At 47.2% G+C, this 23,038-nt stretch overlaps 1 long non-coding RNA gene across 1 annotated transcript in view; it reads right to left on the bottom strand.

The window, feature by feature from the left end:
- Positions 1 to 1,917: 1,917 nt before the first annotated feature.
- LOC132435131 (uncharacterized) overlaps positions 1,918 to 23,038 on the bottom strand; it is a 142,570-nt gene continuing 121,449 nt past the window's right edge. Inside the window, exon 4 of the long non-coding RNA XR_009521488.1 lies at positions 1,918 to 2,475. This is a non-coding gene — a long non-coding RNA (uncharacterized lncRNA). The remainder of the gene's footprint in view (positions 2,476 to 23,038) is intronic.

Here is a 23,038-nt window from a genome sequence, read left to right as displayed (position 1 = left end):
TCTAAACAAAATACATAAAACCTTGTTCCATCAAAAGCCGCCCCTGGAAGGAAGGAGCGGATGCTGCCCTGCTCGGCTTTTAATACACCGTGAGGTGCCTGGACGGTTTGCCAGGGCTCTAATCAATGTTAATGAGCAAATGATCCCCAGCCACTCTCCCTGCTCCCGGTTCTGAAACTCAGAGACATGCCAGTCAGACTGATAAGCCCGGGACCCCTTTGAAGGATCGTACAGCAGCCGAATTGCCAAAATGTGTTCAAACAGAATGCGGTAGCAGCAGCTGCTACAGCTGTCGGGCAAGCCTCCTGAAATGAAGGGGAAAAGGCAGCAGCCTGTCGCTCCTGAGCCAATGGATTTAGAACAAGAGAGATGAAAAAACATACAGGAAGTCGGTGAAACAAGAACTTAGCTCTCCGGACCAAAGTAGGCAGTCTGGAGTCTTCAGAAGAAAGTTTCAGCCGCACAGGCAGCCCCTGAAGGGTTGGGGATTAGGGCGCTGATGCTGAAACTCAGCCTGGACATGATGATGAGGGGGCGGGGATGTGGCAGCCCCATTGCACTCTCAGAGGTCCTCAGGGTCCTCAGAGGATCCACACATAAAAGCACGTTTAGCCACGTTAGCTAGTAGGTGCTAGTAGGCGCTCAGAAAACGTGTGTTTCCTTCCCCTTCCTGAAGACCAGCTTGGTCAAGGTTAGTTTCTACGTGAGTCCTTATTTGTAAGTAACACACACTGACTCTAGTTGACTTAAATATAAGACCATTACTTCTTACCAATTGTGAGGAAGGCTGGCGAACCAGGCCTCCAAGATGGGTGGGCACTGGAGAGAGTGTGCAGTCCGAAACATGGCCAAAATCCCACTGCAGACCTCGACCAGAGGGATTCCTGTTGCTTCCTCCACTGGACCCCAGACACGAGTCCCTACTGCTCTGACTCCATGGGCACTGGACCCTGGACCCTGCATTGGCTCCACCCTCACGGAAATCCAAAGAAGCTTTGCCACTGCCCCCAGAAAGAATTCTCCACAACCCCTGCTTCTTTGGGTCACTTGCTCTAGATTCAAAATCCGAGTCGGGGGTGTCTGGCCAGGCCTGAGTTCAGTGCCATATCTTGTGGCAAGACAAGCTAGGAGGTGGGTATCTGGAATATACACCTTCCAAAAAGGTGTATAAGCCTCCATCCCCCCCCAAATAGGATTCATAAAGTGAGGAATTCCTCAAAGGGAGGGGCTTCAGATGCTGGGCAGCCCCAAAATAGCCCACGTCCCTTGCAATTATACTTGAACTTTGGGTCTGCATGGTGGAAAAAAGCAAAAGCCGTTGTGGTGGGGGGAAAGGGGCATGTGAAAGTTGGAGCCTGAGGAAATCCTTAACGTGGGTCTCATCTTACTCTCTCTGGAAAAAAGAGGGAGGGTGCTTTGCTGTCATTGACACCCCTACCTGGAAGGCTTGTCTCCATTCAAACTGGACCTCCTCCCAGATCCACAAAGATCTCTCTCTGGTCCAAGATGTTATTTCACCTCTAGATTGCATCATACTTTTTAGAAATGAATTGCTTCATTTATATATGTCTTGTAAATCTCCCCCAGGATGGAGACAAAAATCTCATTCATCTAATAGTTAACAAACATTTATTGAGTGTCTGTGAGGCCCTGCGGAGACCGAGGGGACAAAGACAGGGCCTGTGCTTTAGAGAAGGTCATTGCTGGTGCAGGTGCGGGGGTGTGAAGGCTTCTGACCTGGTTTAAATGGGTCTTAAAGATTAAGATGTTCTCAGCCGTTGTGGGGTGGGAGGAAGTAGTGCCCTCCAGAGAGAGGCATAGACAGGGGCAAGGAATCATGAAAAGCTGTGATGTGTTTGGGAAACAGAATGGGTGGGATGTGGCGTGTGTGTGGCCCAGGCACGGAAAGCAGGGCGATATGGTTTCTAATGAAGAGTGGAACCACATTCTGAGGATCCTTGAATATCTTTCTGAGGAAGGGGTATTGTATCCTGAGACACCAGGAATTATCTTTATTTTTATTTATTTATTTTTCTGGTAATTTATATATGTAACATAAAATTGACATTTTAACCATTTTGCAACGTAAGTTTCAATGGCATCAGGGCCATTCACATCATTGTGCACCAGTTGCCACTATCCATCTCCAGAACTTTTGGACTTTTTTATTTTTACATAAATTTATTTTATTTATTTATTTTTGGCTGCATTGGGTCTTCGTTGTTGCGCGTGGGCTTTCTCTAGTTGTGGTGAGCGGGGGCTACTCTTTGTTGTGGTGCACGGGCTTCTCATTGCGGTGGCTTCTCTTGTTGAGGAGTACGGGCTCTAGGCGCACGGGCTTCAGTAGTTGCAGCACGCAGGCTCAGTAGTTGTGGCTCACAGGCTCTAGAGCGCAGGCTCAGCAGTTGTGGCACACGGGCTTAGTTGCTCCGAGGCATGTGGGTCTTCCCGGACCAGGGATCAAACTCGTGTCCCCTGTATTGGCAGGCGGATTCTCAACCACTGCACCACCAGGGAAGCCCTCCAGAACTTTCTGATCTTCCCAGACTGAAACTCTGTGCCTGTTAAACTACAACGACACATTCCCCCTCCCCCTACCCCCACTCTGGCAACCACCATCTGCTTTCTGTCTGTATCATCAGATACTTTTAAGCAAGACAATGACCTAATGGAATTAGAAGGATCCCTCTGCCTACAGTATGAAGGATGGCTTAGAAGACTTAAGGTAGGAAGCGGTGGCAGAAAACTCCAGAAGAACTGAGAAGGCTGAATCGGGGCAATGGCGATAGTGGCAGACAGACAGGGAAGACATTTCAGAGATATTGATTAGATGTTGGAGTCGATTACTCCTAGGCATCTTTTTCTACTTTATTTTCTCTATGTGGACCTCCACGCCCCTTCCTATGTGAGGAAGAGAGAGAGGATTTACAATCCTACAAAAGTGATTTTTCAATATCCCTCTGACCCTACTGGCTCACAAATATTTCAACATTACAGCCTGTGTAGATGGCAAAGCACAGCCCCACATCACTACTGTAGGATGTGTGAGGGGACTTCGGGATGGATTTGATCACTGCACGCTATGATCGATTTTCTTAAAGAGAAATAATTTACAAGAGGAGTTTGTGATCATTAAACGTGCGGTGGCAATTCAGAACAGTTGCTGTGCTAGGAAGAATGATCTGACGCTTGCCTTCAAAGGACAGCTGACTACTCATAGGGTCTGGAGTGGATCTCAGAAAACCTGGATCCCAGCCCAGTTCTGCCATTCACCAGCAGTGTGGCCCTGGGCGATTTACTTAACCTCTTTGCATCTCTGTGTCCTCTTTAGTAAAGTGGTTGGTGATTAACTGAGCTGATCTGTACAAAGCACAGCAGTGTCTGCCCTACAGTAAGTGCTCGGTTTCTGCTGCGATTGCTGTGGTCTTGATGGTGATGACGACGGTCAGCATTACCACCTCGGAGGCCTCTTTCAGGGCTGAAACCCTGCGCTTTGCAGGAGTTCTTGGAGGGAGATGGAATTGTTCATTCCTCGTGGTTCTGAAAGGAAGCACTGGCCTCCTCCCTGCATGGTCTCTCTCCCTCCCTGAAGACTCAGCCTCAGCTTTTCTGCAGGAAAAACATGGCACGTGATGTTTCTGCCAGCCTCATCCTCCCTGCTTCTCATTTCTTCTCCCAACTTGCTCTGGTTCCAGTCACCCTGCCCAAGTCTTCCTTAGCAGCTGAGATGTTTCATCTCCTGCCGGGTGTAGGAGCGCAGGAGGTGCAGGAGTCATGCCCTCTTCGCTCTACCCTCTCTTGAACCACAGCCGTCTATCTCCCATTCTTTTTTTTTTTTTTTTTTTTTGCTGTACGCGGGCCTCTCCCTGTTGTGGCCTCTCCCGTTGCGGAGCACAGGCTCTGGAAGCACAGGCTCAGCGGCCATGGCTCACAGGCCCAGCCGCTCCGTGGCATGGGGGATCTTCCCGGACCAGGGCACGAACCCGCGTCCCCTGCATCGGCAGGCGGACTCTCGACCACTGCGCCACCAGGGAAGCCCCTGGTGCCCTTTTGAAAGGTGTGTTCTGGCCACAGAATCTTATCTAGAGCCTTGGGTGATGAGGCTTTCCCCTGGGTGGCCAGGCCCCAGGGACCAGCGGGACACCCTGAGCTCTGTGCCGGCTGCATAGCCGGTGCGTGAGTAGGTGCAGGGCTGCATCCAGGACAAAGCAGGGGCCAGTGTGAACTCTGCTGATTGAGAAGAGACTGGCAGGTGAGACAATGGATAAGACGTGAGTCGGAGGCAGCTTTGAAACTCACACCAGTAGGAAATGGCTTTAGCTTTGTCTGTTCCCACCGGGCTAGGCTCTCTCTGCCTGAGGGAGACACGTGCTTTCCTTTTCATGGTGTCTAGTTTTAGATCACTTGCTTTGTTGGCCAGATCCACAGGGCTGGACATGTACCTAATTGACCAATTGATTACAGAATCGAATATTTGTTGATGGAAAATCCTTTAAGGTGCTTTAAAAAAAATTGCTCTTTGAGGTTAAACATCACAGATCTGAAGGTACTTTGGCTGAGGCTTGAGGTTCTATATCACCCTATACAGTTTACTTTTCAGGTCCTTACATCTTTTAGTGTCTTGAAAAAGAGGTTTGCTGTTCACTACATGCTTTGATATTTCCCTAACTTAAGGGCAGGGACAGTGTTTGTCTCTCTCCCAGCACATAGTAGGTATTCAATAAATATTAATGTCAGGAATCTTTTATAGCAAAAAGTATTCATTGCAGACAATTAAACTCAGAAATTCTTTTTTTCCTATAATTTTATTTTATTTATTTATTTTTGCTGCGTTCGGTCTTTGTTGCTGCACACAGGCTTCCTCTAGTTGCGGCGAGCAGGGGCTACTCTTCGTTGCGGTGCGTGGGCTTCTCATTGCAGTGGCTTCTCTTGTTGCAGAGCCTGGGCTCTAGGCTCGCATGCTTCAGTAGTTGTGGCACGTGGGCTCAGTAGTTGTGGCTCACGGGCTCTAGAGCGCAGGCTCAGTAGCTGTGGTGCACAGGCTTAGTTGCTCAGCGGCATGTGGGACCTTCCCAGACCAGCGCTTGAACCCGTGTCCCCTGCATTGGCAGGCGGATTCTTAACCACTGCGTCACCAGGCAAGTCCAGGAGCCACCTTTTTAACTAGAAGTCAGTGGGCACCTCTGCCCAGCCTATGTGGGATGCTTGGCACTGGTCTCAGATGTTGACTTTTAGGCATCCTAGTTGTGCGGGGCAGCAGGCAATGCCCAGGTTTGGTGTCAGACAGACAAAATGCAAATCTCAACTCTACCAGTTCCTAGCTGTGTGACTTTGAGAAAGCTCCCTGCTCTTCTGAGCCTTACTTTTGAAATGGGTATGGAAGGGCAATGTCCAGTATGGTAGCCGCTAACCACATGAACACTTCACTTGAGATGTGGCTCGAATTGAGCTGTGTTCAGAGTGTAAAATACACACTGGCTTTCCTTCCCTGCCGGGTCCAACAGTGACTGGAGACGCTGCTTGGAGGGCTACTTTCCTCGCCCCAAGGAGGCCTGGGCTGGAGGCCTGCATAGCTCTGGAGAGGGCTTTATGGGAGGCCCTCCTCTCCACCCATCACACTTACGGGGACACCAGACATCTGGGAGGCCAAGTACATGCTGTGGATGGCAGCCTCTTGGTGCTGGCCTCACTTGTACCCAGCATGCCAGTGGCATGCGTGGGAGAGAACATTCTATCTTCCATACTCAGCCTGGGCCCAGGGTGCCACGCTGGGGAACGATGGGGTGTAGATTGTGCCCACAGGAGTTTCTGGCTCTGGCTCTGCCACCTACTGCCTGGGGGACCTTGCATAGGTACTCCTTTCAAACCTAAACTTCCTCATCTCTAAAACTGACTAGGCCTGCTGCTGAGTAATTCTCCAGCCCTTTTTTCTTTCCTTCTTTCCTTCCTTCCTTCTTTCTTTCTTTCTTTCTTCCTTCCTTCCTTTCTTTCTTTCTTCCTTCCTTCCTTTCTTTCTTTCTTTTCTTTCTTTTCTTTCTTTCCTTCCTTCCTTCCTTCCTTCCTTCTTTCTTTTTCCTTCCTTCCTTCCTTTCTTTCTCTCTCTCTTTCCTTCCTTCCTTCCTTTCTTTCTTTCTCTCTCTCTCGCTTTCCTTTCTTTCTTTCTTTTTCTTTCTTTCTTCCTTCCTCTCTCTCTCTCTCTCTCTCTCTCTCTCTCTCTTTCTTTCCACTACATGTTCCTTGGCTTCTACATGCATCATTCCAATCTCTGCCTCTGTTGTCACATGGCCATCTTCTCCCTGTGTGTCTTTGTCTTCATGTGGCATTCTCCCTTCTTATAAAGACACCAGTCATACTGGATTAAGGGCTCATCCTAATCCAGTATGACATCATCTTAATTAATTACATCTGCAACGACCTTATTTCCAAATAAGTTCACATTCTGAGGTGCTGGGGGATAGGATTTCAACACATCTTTTAGGAGGACATAATTCAACCCAGAACATATCAGGAGGAGCTGAGATCAAGGTCTCTTGCCTGCTCCCTTTTTTGGCTATTTCCCTCTACTGGAAACCACATCTTCCTCTCCTGTCAGCTACTCTCTCTAGGTTCTGGTAATCATTTTTTCCCTTTGCCCTGGAACTGCATCCATCTTTTGTTGATTGCCCTAAACCCTTACCCACCACTTTGTAAATAGTTCTTAATTAAACTTTCCTTTGATTTCCCAATTTGTGCATCTGTTTCCTGACACGGTGCCTTACTAGCCATCCACCTTCCATCCACCCATCCACCCATCCATCCATCCATCCATCCATCTACCCAAATATCCATCCATTCACCCATCCACCCATCCATCCATCCACCCATCCACCCATCCATCCATCCACCCATCCACCCATCCACCTATCCATCCATCCATCCAACCATCCAACCATCCATCCACCCAAACATCCATCCATTCACCCACTCACCCATCCTCCCATCCTCCTGTCCAGCCACCCACTCTTCCTTTCTGCACAGTACACAGTTCACTGTGGGCGCTCAATACATTCAGCAAACACTGAGCATTAGTGCTATGGCCAGTGCCAGGAATGTTGTAAGTAAAACACAGTGCCTGTTCTCCAGAAGCTGATGATACAGTCCAGGGATAAGAATAAAATATACAAGCCTTATTTCCTAATAGTTCTCTGCATCTAGTGGGGGGAAAAATGCCTGGAGAATTACTCAGCAAGACTTGGAGACAACTTAGGAGATACATTCTGGGCTCTGTGTTTTTTAAATTTTGGAGTAGCTTAGGTCTGAAATTTTCTGTTTGTCTTCTAAGAGACAGAGAGACTAGAGTTGATCATCAATATCTCTCTCTGAAAGAGGCTTCCTGATGGCCAGCTGCCCTCTGGCCATGTCCTGGGAAGACAGCTCTCCCTCGGGACCCTGAGACAGCCTTCTTATCATTCTGTGGTCCACCTAGGAGGGAGGCACGTTCTGAGAACAAACACAGGAACAAGGGAAGGGAGGCAGCCAGAGCAGTTTGGATTCATGGCGAAGCTCCTGCAGTGGCTTCTTTGAACAGTCCCCGTGTAACCTGTAAGGCGCTGAGTAGGTGAGACAGTGTCACAGAAGCCCACCAAGGAGCTGAGCCTCCTCCAAGGATGAGTCAATTCAGCAGGCCTCAGCTGAGTCCCTGGAACAGCAATTCATCCTTCCAGGCTTGGCAATACAAGGATAAGACCCCAGATCCCACAACCTCATCATCGAGCTGTAATGAGGGTGATGCACGGCGGGGTCCAGGAGACTTCCCCAAGGTCATGCAGCCAGTCAGCGGGTGTCAGCTTTGAGGCAGGGCTGAAATTTGTTCAATAAATATTGGGTTGGCCGAAAAGTTTGGGTTTGTTCGGGAAAGTAAGATCTAATGGGAAAACCCAAACGAACTTTTTGGCCAACCCAATATATAATGAGCACCTACCATGTGCCTGGCATTGCCTGGTTGCTAGGTGCAATGGACAAGATGCAGAGAGGGGGCCTCTAATTCTGGAAGTCTTCCCTTTAGGGGGGCCAAAAGGGGAAGGCTGTGGGAGGAGCGGGGTGTGTGAAGACCATGTGACTTTGCACTCCACAGCCTCCAAAAACTGCCAAGGATTGAACTGGGTGTGAGGTCTCACAGGGCAGAGACCCTGTCCTACTATTCTTTGTGCCTCTGGGGCCCAGCACTTAGTTGGTGCTCAGTGAACTCTGTACAGTTTAATTGATTCTGCTCTGAAGAGGAGTCCCTGCAAAAATGGAGATGTAGGGAACAGTCTGCATTCAAAATGTTACAATAACAAGCGGTCGGCAAAACTGCCCAGTGAAGAGGCTTCTCCCTCCCCTCTCTCTTCCTGTCTATCTCTATGGTGACCATTACTAGGACCGGTCAAGGTCAAACATGGTCAACCAAGCAGCAATACTCCCAGGGACTCCAGCAGCTGCATCTTGGGTTATACTATTGTGTGAACAGCTTTTGTATTTCACATTATGAACTTCTTTACACGATAGCAAAGTCTTTTGTTATTGCACATATGATAAAAATATTAAATACATTTTTAAGAAAGGAAAATAAACCACCCCTTGGCCACAGGACTGATTTAATTTTCACATTTGCCTTCCAGCCTTTGTCTATATTGCTGCATATTTTATACTCATTGGTAATCACAGTGAACATACAATTTTGTATTCTGCTTACAAAGCCTTTTTTTTTTTAAGCATTTGTTCTTTCATATAGATTCAGCGCTTGGGGCCCATCTTTGTTGGATATCAGTTTTCCTTTTAAGAGCACATCACTGAAAAGACAATGGGAGATGGTTTCCTTGCTTGTATTGGGTGTCTGTGAAACACTTTGTTTTTCAGAGTTCTATAGACTAAGGAGTTCACCCAAGAACAGAACAGAACAGACTTTTCATACAGATTATGAAAAGGGGCAGGCACCCCTCACACACACCCCAGCCCCTTCCCCTGAACTCACCCTCTTCCTCACTTCCCCTTCTCCTTCTGTTCCTAGACAGAACGCAGAGAGGCTAACAAGGCCGTCAGATCCACAGTGGGTGCTCAGTGACTTCCCTTTTTAAAACCTTTTTTGCTGAGGTGCCACTAAGCGTGCTTCTGACAGCCCCTCCTTGGTGAAGCTTTTCCAAAACACCACCTGCTCTTTCTCTGTTCAACCCCTAACCACCCAGTTCTGCTTTTTCTAGGAGTTCTCAAAACACTAAATAATACTGTTTGAGTTTATTAGCTAATTGAATGTACAGATACCTTAAAAATCAGAAATCAGATAGGACTTTTTTCAAACAGGGCTTTAGAAGGAAAGTTTTAATGCAGGCAGTTATGGGATTCCAGCTGGGGGAAGGGGTGGCGTCCCATAACTTGTCTGTCTTTTCCCAGTGGCGGAAAAAGCAACTCAATCCAGAGTTGCTCAAGGACTTCCTGTTAATATTACTAAAAGGAGAAACCCTTCTTCCCTCTACCCACAGTCACATCCACACTTCTGACCCCAAATGTGTCACCAACAAATTCTCCACCTCTCTGGACACCAAGTCGGGGTCCTGCAGTTCAATTCTGACACTAACTTCCTGCAGGTAGCGCTGATCCCAGAAGTTAAGGGCTCAATATCACAAGACTGCTCCCACTTCAGAGGTCAATGGCAAGGTAGCCCCACTTCCGTGTGACTTTGCTACAAGCTGGGGGTCCCCGCAAGCCCCCTTCAGGTTCAATAATGTGCTCTAACAGCTCACAGAACTCAGAGAGACACTTACGTGATTTATTATATAATAAAGGACACAGATGAACAGATAGAAGAAGCGGTACATACGAGAAGGTCTGGAAGGGTCCCAAGTGCAGGAGCTTCTATCCCTGTGGAGCTGGGACGCATCACCCCCTCAACACATAGATGCGTTCACCAACCTGGAAGCTCTCTGAATCCCATAGTTTAGGGATTTTTATGGACGCTCCCCATGTAGGAATGATCATTTATTAGCTCAGTCCTGGTCCCTTTCTCCTCCATGGAGGATAGGGGGTAAGGCTGAAAGTTTCTAACCATGGCTGGGTCTTTCTGGTGAGCACCCCCTTCCTGAAGCTATCCCGGAGCCATCTCATTAGAACAAAAGATGCTCCAGGAAACTCTAAGGGACTTAGGAGCTCTATGCCAGGAACTGGGAACAGAGACTAATATATATATTTATTATTATTTCACAATTACTTGTGTAGAAGTGAATTAATCACTGCTGTGAAGTGACCACCTGTAGTTGTCCAGTGCTGTCACTGAACTACTGAATGTGCATGCATTGTTTGAGTACTTTGCTCTCTTAAACTCATACAGGGTAGAGATCGTTCCAGTTACTTTGGACACGCAGAAAAGCTACTCCGTAAATGAGCAGTGGATAGATCAATGCTTCCCTGAGCCTATTACCACTTTCTTTCTTTCTTTCCAAATTTAACACTAGTTTATAGACATTTTCTTTACACAAAACTCGAGAGAATTGCATATTAACCACTATGTACCGATCACCCAGCTTCAACAATTATCATGTTGCTATTCTTGTTTCATCCACACTCCCACCAACACTTTTTGCTAGAGTATTTTACAGCAAACCTCAGTCATCATGTAACTTCAACCATAGAGACTTTAGTATAGATTTTGAAAAGGAAAGGACTTTATACGAAAAAAAAAACTCAACTACGTGCCATTTTTGCCACTAACAAAATTAACAATAATCTCTTAATATCATCTTAACACTGAGACCCGACTCAATTTTCCTTGTATCAAAAGAGGTTTTTTGCAGTTGCTTTGTTCAAATGAGGATTCTATTTTTTTTTTTTTTTTTTTTTTTGCCTGTGCCGCATGGCTGGGAGATTTTAGTTCCCCGACCAGGGATTAAACCCACGCTGTCGGCAGTGAAAGCGCCGAGACCTAACCTCTGGACCGCCAGGGAATTCGAGGATTCTTAAAAGAGTATGTGTGGCATTAGATTGGTACGTCTCCATGTCTGTTTTAATCTCTAAGTTGCTCTCTTTTTATTTATTTATTTTTAAAAGACTGTTTATTTGTAGAAGCCAGGTCATGGGTCCTGCAGACATCGCCCACATTTTGGGTGTGGCTGATTGCACGCACCTCGTGACACTGGGCACCTTCCCCTATCCCGGGGTAGCAGATGCTTGTGATGCACTGGGCCACGTGGCTTGGACCCGCCTGGTTTCAGTGAAGCTTAAATGATGATAATTGTGATCCCACACGAAACACTGCAGCCGTTACTCTGCTTATCTGCCTCTTGGGTTTCTCCCAAACATCGTGTGGAGGAGGGGAGGTCAAGGGGGAGAATTAACATTTCTGGGAACCCTTAACCAGTGACAGATAAATTCCCCACCCTCTGGTGGGATTATTTTGAGGCATGTTCTAGATAATTCCTCAGAGGGTCCCCAGTTATCCATCTTTCATTGGTTCTTTGTTATTAATTAATAGAAGGTAACCACCCTTTTTATTTTTTGTTTTGTTTTGTTTTGTTTTTGTTTTTGTTTTTTTGTTTTGCGGTACACAGGCCTCTCACTGCTGTGGCCTCTCCCGTTGCAGAGCACAGGCTCCGGACGCGCAGGCTCAGCGGCCATGGCTCACGGGCCCAGCCGCTCCGCGGCATGTGGGATCTTCCCGGACCGGGGCACGAACCCATGTCCCCTGCATCGTCAGGCGGACTCTCAACCACTGCACCATCAGGGAAGTCCTCCACCCTCTATTATTAACACACAGACTTCATTGTCTTTTCTCCCAGGTTTTACATTCTTCCTTCCTTCACTTCTTCCTGAGACCATCTGGCAAACAAGCCACCTCCAGCCAAATCCTTGTCTCAGGCCCTTTTCCTGGTGGGTCCCGAACTAAGGCACCTCCTTATGCCCTGTAAGGGATGGTTACATCTAGAGGCTTGGCCAGATTCAGGTTCCTTATCTTTTTCTTTTTGGCAAGTCGGCTTCTCAGGAGGTGCTGTGTGCTTTGTTGTACCACGTCTGTCACCGGCATTGTGTAGGCGGGGGACCTGCTAGTATTTTGTGCCTCAAAACATTAGGACTTTACCTCGAAGACTCAGGAGCCTTACTCTCATGTTTCCCGTAACCCATTTTGGAGCTGCCCTCCCTGCACATGTTCTAAGCCCTTCCAAAGCTGACGGATATCTCCGCCTGCAGGTAGCACACTGTTCATTTAATGGGAGGAGACGTGTCTGGCTGCCCCTCACACAGAGCTCTCAAAGCAGCAGAGTTTGGCTCACTTCCCCTCACTAGAGCCTCCACGTGTGAGTCATTTCTGCTGCGTGTGTACCTTTTAAAGTCCTCACGGATGGATCACTTGGTATCACAAAAATAGATCGTCAAAGGTGTGCGTTGCTCGGCTGGGTGGCTGCTAACCAATTCCTGTGAGGCTTTGCACCCTGTAATGGAAAGCAGGGGGGAGCCATCAGCCGGGCGGGTGCGTGTGTGCGCGTGCGGGAGAGTGTGGACACACAGGACCGCTTTCCCTTCGGTGGCACAAATTGCTACCTGCTTGGTATGATTTCTCCTTCTGAGAAGCCTTCCCCCTTCTGTATTGCCTCTCCTGGTCCCCAGTTATTCCCTCCTGTCTGAGATACCTGAAGCGGAGGATGTTCAGGTGGGAAGTGGCTTGATGAGTGAAGAGACGTGGAGTTTTGAGTTAGAAGACCTGATGATTCACTGCGTGACCCTGGGCCAGTCACTGAGCCACCTGTTTTTCTTATCTTTAAGTTGGATATAATAAAAACATATGTTAGAATGCTTTGACTTAAATCAAGTGAGAGAGTGCATAACGAAGGAAGAATATCGTAAGCAGTAAAGCCTTGGGTGAACAAGAGACAGTATTTCTATGCCTCAGTAGGAGTAGATTTTTAATTCTTTCTTGGACAGGTTTCAGTAGGAATAGAAAATGAGGACTGAACCAGACAGGGTGCTTAGTTGCAAACAACAGAAACAGACTCGGGCTAATGATGTAGCAAAGAGACTTATTGACAGTATATTGAGTAGCTTTTAGATTTGCCAGGAGGTCACAGAACCAGGTGTGGAAAATGATCAGGAGTGAAGAAATGACCACAGTCGTGGCTGAGACCACACCATGGAACTGGGTCACTGGTACAGCTGCTTTTAAACATAGGACAGCACGGCCCAGAACATTCCACAGCCCTGCAGCAGCTGGTGCCTCCCGCTTCAGGTGGCTCTCAGTGGTCCCTGCTCCTGGGCTTGCTTTTGGCCAGCAGCTAGGCGGGCCTTTGAGGCAAGCCCAGTCACCACCTGTGCCCCTCTGAGCCCCCCTCAGCGGTGAGAAGCGGGCTGAGGGAGGAGACCCAGTGTCAGTAAGCAGAGCAGCAGTGGGATGATGCCGGAGGCTGACAAAGGCCAAGATAAATGCTGATGTTGCCATACTATTGATTATTGATCAGATACAAGGCTCTCTGACAGACATTTGATGAGGATCTATTGTGGCTGAGTGTCATGGTAGCTACAGGGTAGGTAAGACACAGCTTCTGCTTTGAATCCAGAACATAAATTGTGTAAATTACGGTATGCCGCGTGATGAAATTGTAGCCAGTATTAATGATCATTATGAAAATGTGGGAAAATGCTTTTGATACACTCTTAATGAAACAAAAGAGAATACCAAATCGTATGCACATTTGATTACAAGGGTATATAAGTGTGTGTGTGTGTGTGTGTGTGTGTGTGTGTGTGGTGTGTGTGTGTGTGTGTGTGTGTGTGTGTGTGTGTGTGTGTGTGTGTAAGGTCGTGTGTGAAATGGAAAAGGGCTGTTTTGGGCTAGGGTAGCAGGATTGTGGGTGATTTTTATTTTATTTTATTTTATTTTAATTTTATTTTTGTCCATGCCATGTGGCTTGCAGGATCTCAGTTCCCCGACGAGGGATTGAACCTGGGCCACAGCAGTGAAAGCCCGGAATCTTTTCTTTTCTTTTCTTTTCTTTTTGGCTGCGTTGGGTCTTCGTTGAGGTGTGCGGGCTTTTCATTGCAGCGGCTTCTCTTGTTGCGGAGCACGGGCTCTAGGCGTGTGGGCTTCAGTTGTGGCACGTGAGCTCAGTAGTTGTGGCTCGCGGGCTCTAGAGCGCAGGCTCAGTAGTTGTAGCGCACGGGCTTAGTTGCTCCGCAGCCAGTGGGATCTTCCCGGACCAGGGCTCGAACCCGTGTCCCCTGCATTGGCAGGCAGATTCTTAACCACTGTGCCACCAGGGAAGTCCCGAAAGCCCAGAATCTTAACCACTAGGCCACCAGGGAACTCCTGGGTGATTTTTATTTAAAAAAATTTTTTTTTCCTTTAAGGAAATTGAAAGAAATGTGGCAATCATTCTAATATATATATTTAAAAGCAAAATAAGAACTTTTGGAGGATGATGTTAACAATACTCAAAACTGTAGCAGTATCCCTGTGCTTCTCTGAATAAGTTACCAGGTTGCAAGGTGGGAGAAGAAGATGCAGGACAGACAGAAGGTGCTGGTAATAAGGTCACCTGCCTCTCTCTTTCCTTCTGGAACAGCTGATTCCCAAGACTCCAGCAAGTGGCCTGTCTCTAAACCCACTGCAATGTTTCTTTGCAGCCAAGATGACTCCTTTACCCTCTTCCATCTCAGTTTTCATGGCATGCATTTCCTGGTTCAGTGCTTATCCCTGAACGCATTCGCCTGAACTGTCCGCAGCAGCTGAGGAGAAGGTAGTGCTGGATGGTGGCATGCTTGTCTCCGATCTGCCTGCTCCTGTTTCTACCAGGACATGTATTCTCAACTCTTTCTGTCTCTTTTCCTACCAGTTAACAGATTTGAGTTCAACTAAAGAGAAACAAATGCTGCCTTTTAAAAAAAATTTTATTTAATTTATTTTTGGCTGCATTGGTTCTTCGTTGCTGTGCACAGGCTTTCTCTAGTTGCGGCGAGCGGGGGCTACTCTTTGTTGCGGTGCACAGGCTTCTCATTGCGGTGGCTTCTCTTATTGCAGAGCACAGGCTCTAGGCGCGTGAGCTTCAGTAGTTGTGGCATGCGGGCTCAGTAGTTGTGGCTCGTGGGCTCTAGAGTGCAGGCTCAGTAGTTGTGGCACATGGGCTTAGTTGCTCCGCGGCAGGTGGGATCTTCCCGGACCAGGGCTCGCACCCGTGTCCCCTGCACTGGCGGGCAGGTTCTTAACCACTGCGCCACCAGGGAAGCCCCAAATGCTGCCTTTCTGACACAAGAACTTCAAGGTGCGAAATGATACAGGTTGTGAAGTACTGGCCTGTCCTCAGCTTACTGGCTGGTCTCTGACAGTGGTGGCACACAATCGGTACTGTTGGCCCTAGTGATGGCGAGCTGATTACTGCAAAGTGCCAGTCACTGTTGGAAATGTGCACAGGTAACCCTGCTTCGTGTAAGATGGACAGGCAGATGTTTCAATTAACTGTGGCTTTAGCAGTAACAGGATATATGCACAGGATACCAAATTCTGCAGGATTATCGGGTTTGCTTGATACAATTCAAGGGCATTTTCAAGATGTTGTCCTCAGTCTTCTACTGATCTATGCAAACTCTCTGTGTCCATTTCCAAGATTTCATTCGGTCCCATAGCTTCCTGTCTCTTCTGTTTGACTGATATCTAGTCCACAACTTGAGTAGGACAGAACGTAACTCACTACCATTTGAATGTGCAAAGTGAGTGCAATTTTTATGTTTTCCATAATGAATACGGTCTTTCTCCTGAAGTCCCTCCACCCTCCACTCCCCACCCACTGATGAATGAAAAAAACTAACTTATTCTCCAATCCTATTTAAACACGGTCTGATCTGTTCATTTAACTGGCCCCTTTAGGAAATTGTTTTTCATTTGGATAAGATGCTCATCTGAGTGAAAAAGAAAAGACTCCAAACATGTCATTGTGGGGTTTGGGGGTCTGGAGGAGACTTCCATGGGAAGATTTGAATCAGGGTCTTGAGTTTCTTGCTGGGACCACAGGGGTCACTGCAGAGAGGATACCCCAGGTGATCCGGGTGTGAAACCGCCACGCTGCAAAACCCTAGGGAGGAAGAAGTAGAATGCGGACAGTGCTTAACTCTGACTGTTCCAACTAAGAGATCATTTGGTAACAGAACACAAGAAGAACCCAAGGATGAGGGAGGTCTTCCATTCAGCTCTGGAATGAATCTCTTCCCTGCGTAGTGACAAAAAGTTCAACGAAACATCTCCCAAGCCCTGCAGCTGTGACAGCCATTTTTAGAGGAAGATTTTCAGAATTGTTCCCATTAGGAGAGCGTGCCTGGAGACAGACCCCACCAGCCCTTCAGCCTCACATGGTCCCCACAGTAATGAACAGAAATGGAAATTCCAGGATCAGGGGATGGTGGGTAAAACCTGGTGGACAGAGAGAATGAGACCTCTCCGCAGTTAACACTGTCGACACCAGTGAATACTGTAACCGCATGGACTTTGTGGGGCCGGAATGGATCAAGCACAAAGGCAGTGATGAGAAAAGCTATCTGGGCTCAAACCAGGGCAGACTACAGATGCTCCCAGGTGGGAATTAAGTGCTATCTAGTGGGGTGAAATTGGCCGGTAACTCCAGACTCCCTCCGGAGTGGTGTTTTTATTTTACACGTGTGTGTAGATGTAAGTTTATATCTGGAGTGATGTTTTCATTTTTATGTATGTTTCTGAGTCCTGAGACACGTGTAAGGGGGTGAACCTGAACAGTTCATTCCATAGCATGGGCACAATTTTCTGCAGCTGAGCTCTCAGATCCCAGCGCCAAGTCTAAAGTGCACGAAACCTTTGTATAAATTGTTCTGGCAAAGGTATATTGTGGCTGCTATCTCCTTTCCTGGAGGGGAGCCTGGGAAGGTGAAGTCTGTTGGGACGGGCCACACCCCGCCCTTGCTCAAGACCGACATGCGTCTGCTCTCCTTGGGCTGGTGCCAGCCCGCGTCAGAGCATTTGGTTTGCTGACTGGCAGTTCCTTCTTGGGGGCCGTTGGCAGAACCTGAGGCCTGGGTGCAGGTACTGATTTAGAATGTGTAGATTCGACACTACAATCAGCAAATTTGCACGCTATGCCCTGCTGGCTTCAACGCTCTAAGGTTTTGTTTACTCATGAATACAAAAGGAGATATTAACTCTACCTAAAAAGTAAAGAGTTCCATGCAGCCGAGAAAACACCAACAGAATATTTCACAGACTCTTTGGATGGTCCCGAAGACTCTCAAGTTGAACGCTGTTATTTTATAGAAGGAGCTGTGAGGCTCATGAATGGATGAATGAAAGAATAGTGTATTTTGAGCCCCTTCTTAGGCGTCTGAGCCTCCTCTCAGCTTCTGTAGCACCCTGCTTTGTATAACACCCCCTCCTACAGGCAGCCCCCCAGCCACACTTTGGCTCCCACTTCACCCTCCACTCCCCGATGTCAGATTTCTGACTCTTTCTGAGAATGTCTCTCAAAGCCTCCCTGTCAGCACATGGAGATATAAGTTTTCATTTTCTTCTCATGACAGCTTTAAGGTGCTATGAGTTTTGAGTTAGTATAACTCCGCTGATGCTCTTTATTCCTTCGTAATACCCTTCTGGGCAGCCATCACCCTGGACAAGGCCATTAGTTATTCTCTAGCCGCGACACAAGGGAGCTGACGGATTTCTCACCGGCCCTGTCATTTTTTCCCCTTAAGGGACTAAAAGTCACTGCAGCAGTCCAGCGAACAGTAAACGTCACTACAGATTTTTACTTTGCAGAGGTTCAATTTAAGCGCAACTTCCCTAAAATGTGCTGGTTTTACAAAGGGAGCGACACCGGTGTTTTGCATGCAGGCCTGCTGAGTACAAGAGGGCCTTCGTTCAGGGTGGCTGAGACAGGTCTGGGGCCGGCCTGCAAGTGCCCTGATGCATAACCAGGTCAGGACCGCTCAGCAAGGTCACGAAACGTATCCACTCGCCTGTGACCTATGTGTTTCCCTTGGCTGGGATTTTTTTCCCCATATTTGTGTATCAGGCCATCTCAGTGTCACTGGTACTAGTTATCACTTAATACTTTGAAAGGAAACTTTCTATCAATACTCTACATGCTAACTATATTCTGATAAACATAAAAATGTCAGAATAAAAAAAGTTCATCTGTGTACCACCTAAAATCACTTCACATACTGCTAATGCTATGCACACCTCAGCTGGATAAACAGTGTGACCATTGCCATAAGAGAAGTTTGACAAGGTGTACATCTAACAAAGAAGAAGGTGAAAAATGATCGTACCCAGAGTTCTACTCCTGGACTTCACTTTTGCTTTAAGAATATTGTAGCTCCACGCCATATCATATCACACACGTTATTTTTTAGAGCAGTTTTAAGCTCACAGCAAAATTGGGAGGAAAGTATAGAGATTTCCCATGTACCCCAGCCTCACTGCCACCCCATGCTCCCCCTCCCCCATTATCAACGTCCTCCCCCAGAGGGTACAGTTATGACCATTGATGAGCTTCATCACCCAGGTTCATGGTTTATATAGGGTTCACTCTTAGTGTTGTACATTTTATGGGTCTTGACAAATACATCATTATATACCATGCATCCACAATTACGTATCATACAGAATATTTTCACTGCCCTAAAAATCCTCTGTGCGCTGTTTATTCATCTCTCCCTTCCCCCAACCCCTGGCAACCATTGATTTTTTTTTTTTTTTTTTTTTTTGCGGTACGCGGGCCTCTCACTGTCGTGGCCTCTCCTGTTGCGGAGCACAGGCTCCGGACGCACAGGCTCAGCGGCCATGGCTCACGGGCTAAGCCGCTCCGCGGCATGTGGGATCCTCCCAGAATGCGGCACGAACCCGTGTCCCCTGCATCAGCAGGCGGACTCTCAACCACTGCGCCACCAGGGAAGCCCTGATTTTTTGTTTTTTACGGTCTCCACAGTTTTGCCTTTCCCAGTATGTTATATAGTTAGAAAATTATGCAGTATGTAGCCTTTTCAGATTGGCTTTTTTCACTTAGGAATATGCATTCTGTCTTCCTCTGTGTCCTTTCCTGACTCGACAGCTCATTTCTTCTTAGTGCTGAATAATATTCCCTTGTCTGGATGTACCGCAGTGTATCTATCCACTTACCCACTGAAAGACATCTTGGTTGCTTGCAAGTTTTGGCAATTATGAATAAAGCTGCTATAAACATCGGTGTGCACGTTTTTGTGTGGACATAAGTTTTCAGCTCATTTGAGTAAATACCAAGGAGCATGAGAGCATGATTGCTGGATCATATGGTAGAAGGATATTTAGTTTTGTAAGAAACCACCAAACTGTCTTCCAAAGTGACTATACCGTTTTTCCATTCCTACCAGCAACGAATGAGAGTTCTTGTGGCTTCATATCCTTGCCAACATTTGATGCTGTCAGTGCTTTGGACTTTAGCCATTCTATTTAGTGTGTTGTGATAGCTCACCACTGTTTTATTTATTTATTTGGTTGCACTGGGTCTTAATTGCAGCAAGCGGGCTCCTTAATTGTGGCATGCAAACTCTTATTCACAGCATGCATGTGGTTCCCTGACCAGGGATCAAACCCAGGCCCCCTGCATTGGGACCCCCCCTGTGCCACCAGGGAAGTCCCTCACCATTGTTTTTATTTGCAATTCCCTAATGATGCATGACGTTGAGCATCTTTTCATATGCTAATATTTGCTATTTGGACATCTTCTTTGGTGAGATGTCTGTTCAGATCTTTTGCTAATTTTTAAATTGGATTGTTCATTTTTTTACCGTTGAGTTTTAAGAGTTCTTTGTATATTTTGGATAACAGCCCTTTATCAGATATGTCTTTTGCAAATAATTTCTCCTAGTCTGGCTTGTGTTCTCATTCTCTTGATGGTGCCTTTCACAGAACCACATTAAATATTTAATTTTGAGTTTTGTTAAGGATATTTAATTCTTGCAATTTAAACTTAGTAAAATTATATAACTCTGTAACTCGAGTGGTGGATGACCAGTTGGTATAATACTTTAATGAAATGTTTAACGTTTTTGATTTTGTCATCTTCACGAGTCAGTATCATTTTTCTGGTTGCACACATTTTTATAAAACCTTGGAGCACATGTTGACCCTTTGCATATGGGCCCTAACAGGTTAACTGTCTCTTTGACAGCAATCGTGACGTTGGCAATCGTGACGACTTCTCAGGGTCGTTTAGGATTGGCATTGGTGGTGATAGACTATTTGAACTGGAAGTGCTCTTAAAGCCCATCAAATTCAATCTCCCAATTTCCTAGTAAAGAAACTTGAGGCCCAGGGAGAGGCAGCGACTTGCTGTGTCATTGTTGCCATCTTCATCACCACCACCACCGTCTACCATTTATCTAACACTTTCCAAGTGTACGCATCTGAGGCTACAGAGAAGAATAAGATGAGGTCTCACTCTCAAGGAGTTTGCAGCCTGTTGAGATGATTGGTCTTGCAGGGAGTTAGCAGCTGAGCTCCGAATAAAGCCCAGGTCTCTCTCTGGATTCCCAGGGCAGTGCTTATCCCATTCTACTGGGGCCTCTTCTATCACCACGGTCACATGGAGGTGGGTGATCTTACACGGTAGGGCAATTAGCATGGTAGATCCTTATAGGTGAATTGATTAGATCCTTGACAGCCTTGGTGATCTTGCTCAATGCTGAGTATAGGTGTTGAGGTGTGACCTGGGCTGAGGGCCAGAAAAGATGAGGCATAAAAATGCCTAGGGAAGGATTTCATAGGCTCGGCTCAGATCAGGTGTCCACTTTTGGGCTAATTATCTACGGCCACCAAGTCACTAAGAGCATGGGAATTCCTGCTAAAATCAAGGGGTTGGAGTTGGCGGAGCCATTCTCAAAAGGAAGGGTGCTTTCCCAGAAGAAAGAGGAAGAGGCAGACAAGCAAAGCCAGAAGCCATCCCCCTCCCCTGCAGAAGCCCGTTCAAAAAGACATTTAAAGAGGAGAGAGGTTCTGCCCCATCGGGGATCAGCGATGCCATACTAGACATGGCATTTCAGATGGAGAGTGAAGGGGGATACGTTTGCAGAGGCCCAGAAGCAAGAAAGCAAAAGGCAAAGCCACACATAGAAGGTAGTTAAGTTTGTCTGGAAACTAAACTGGATGCAGGAAAGGGAACGGTGAGTAGGAGGCAATGTTGCAAAGTTAGAAAGGGGCTAAATCCTTGAGAACTGGATGCCAGAATTTGGGCTGTAAGTTGTAGCCATTGAGAGATAGGGTTTGCCAGATAAAATACAAGATGCCCAGTTAAATTTGAATTTCAGATAAACAGCAAATAATATTTGCATGGATATACTTATACTAAAAAAGTATTAATTGGGCATCTGAAATTCAAATTTAACTGGGCATGCTGCATTTTTATTTGCTAAATCTGGCGATCATAACTCGGGAGTCAATGAAGGGTTTCGAACCAAGACACGCATGAAGCGGTTGATTCAGCCCAAACTCCAGCACCTCTTATGTCTGGGGCCCAGAATCCGGGGCAATGAAAACCGATGCCCATTACAATGAGTCAGGCTTCGCCAGCTATCAGGTTTCCTCGGGTTCTCTGATTCCCCATTGTGGAGCGGGAGTGTTAAGTGCACTCTTTAAATGTCTTAATGCTCTCAGTCCTGGAAGATCCATCCTCTGTTACTGTGGTAACTCAAATGCAGCCATAGAATTCAATTAACCAGATGCCCCATTCCCTTGAGGATGACTCAGGAGTCAGAACCCCTGGGCTTGCTGACATCACGCATGATTTATCCCCTCAGTGAGCCTGGACAGAAACACAGGCAGAGATCAACGCAAAGGAATCACGCATTTGCAAACGCGTCACCTGCTCTTGCCCCCGATCCTTCCTCCGTGTCCGAGCGGTCACAGGGCTGGTCCACACGGCCCTGGGCTTCCTGGACAGTGGTGAAGAAGGAGCTCATCCGCCTGCACAGCTAGGCCCCTGGGGGAGCTGTTATGAGCACCCAGGAGCCAACTCTCTCAGCAATTTTCACTTACAGCAGCACCAAGTCAGCTGGGAAAACACGTCCTCTTCAAGAAGTAATGCAGATGACCCGATCCCAACTTCTGGCTTCTCTCTTGTCGGCCCTTCACACCCTCCCCATCACAGTAAGACTTAAAAAAACCCAACCAAGAGAGAGATGGAGTTTAGGATCTTGCTCCAACAATCCTAGAAGGTGCCAGAAGCAGCCAGAAACTTCTTCCTCCAAGAGGCCTCCACTTTGACTGCAGCCTCAATGACTCCTTCCTCAGAACTCCTGGTGAAGCAGGTGGGCAGCTACCCACCCTGGGCCGAGGTCCCCCAGCCCCACGTGCTCTGGTCCCTTGTACAACCATGCCTCTCACCTCACCCACAGCCATAGAACCCTGCCCACAGGGCTCCATGCTCCCGTGTGCGCCCTTCTTTCAGCCTAGGTCCACCTGCCCTCACTGACCTTCAGATCTCAGCCCACACACCAGCTCCTCCAAAACGGGGCTACCCCTTCTCCTCCCCACAGAAGGCTGTGCCCACTCTGTCACTCTCAAAACGTTGTACCCAACCTGTCTGTTTGCATTCCTGTCCTAACTGTGGGGCTGCTCAAGGTCAGCATGTGTGACCTTCATCTCTGTTCTTTCGGGGTCTAACATGGTGCCAGGTCCAGAACTGGTGCTCAGCACCAATTTCAAACTGGTTTTTAAAATAATTCCAACATTGCAGAAGGGTCTAAAGCAAAAACTAAGTAATGCTCTCTGTCACTTCTCAGTCCTGCTCCTCAGAGGCCTTTCCGGGTATTTACGGTGTGAAGGAGCACAGTCTGTGAGCAGATGCGTATACCGCCGGTCATGTGATGCACTCTGTCCCTGGCTTTGCTTCTCACGCTTCACTGATGTATCTTAGACAACTTTCCACGTCAGTGTGTATAGATCCACCTCAGTCTTTCTATCGGCAGCATAACATACCATAATGTAAGTGTAGAAAAATGTATTTACACAATCCTGTGTTCATGAATATTTAAGTTGATTTTTTCCTTG

Source organism: Delphinus delphis, chromosome 12, assembly GCF_949987515.2.
Source record: "Delphinus delphis chromosome 12, mDelDel1.2, whole genome shotgun sequence".
In the NCBI taxonomy this organism is placed as follows: Eukaryota; Metazoa; Chordata; class Mammalia; order Artiodactyla; family Delphinidae; genus Delphinus; species Delphinus delphis.
Note: the sequence above shows the minus strand (reverse complement) of the source record. Positions and strands in the feature narration are given on the sequence as shown.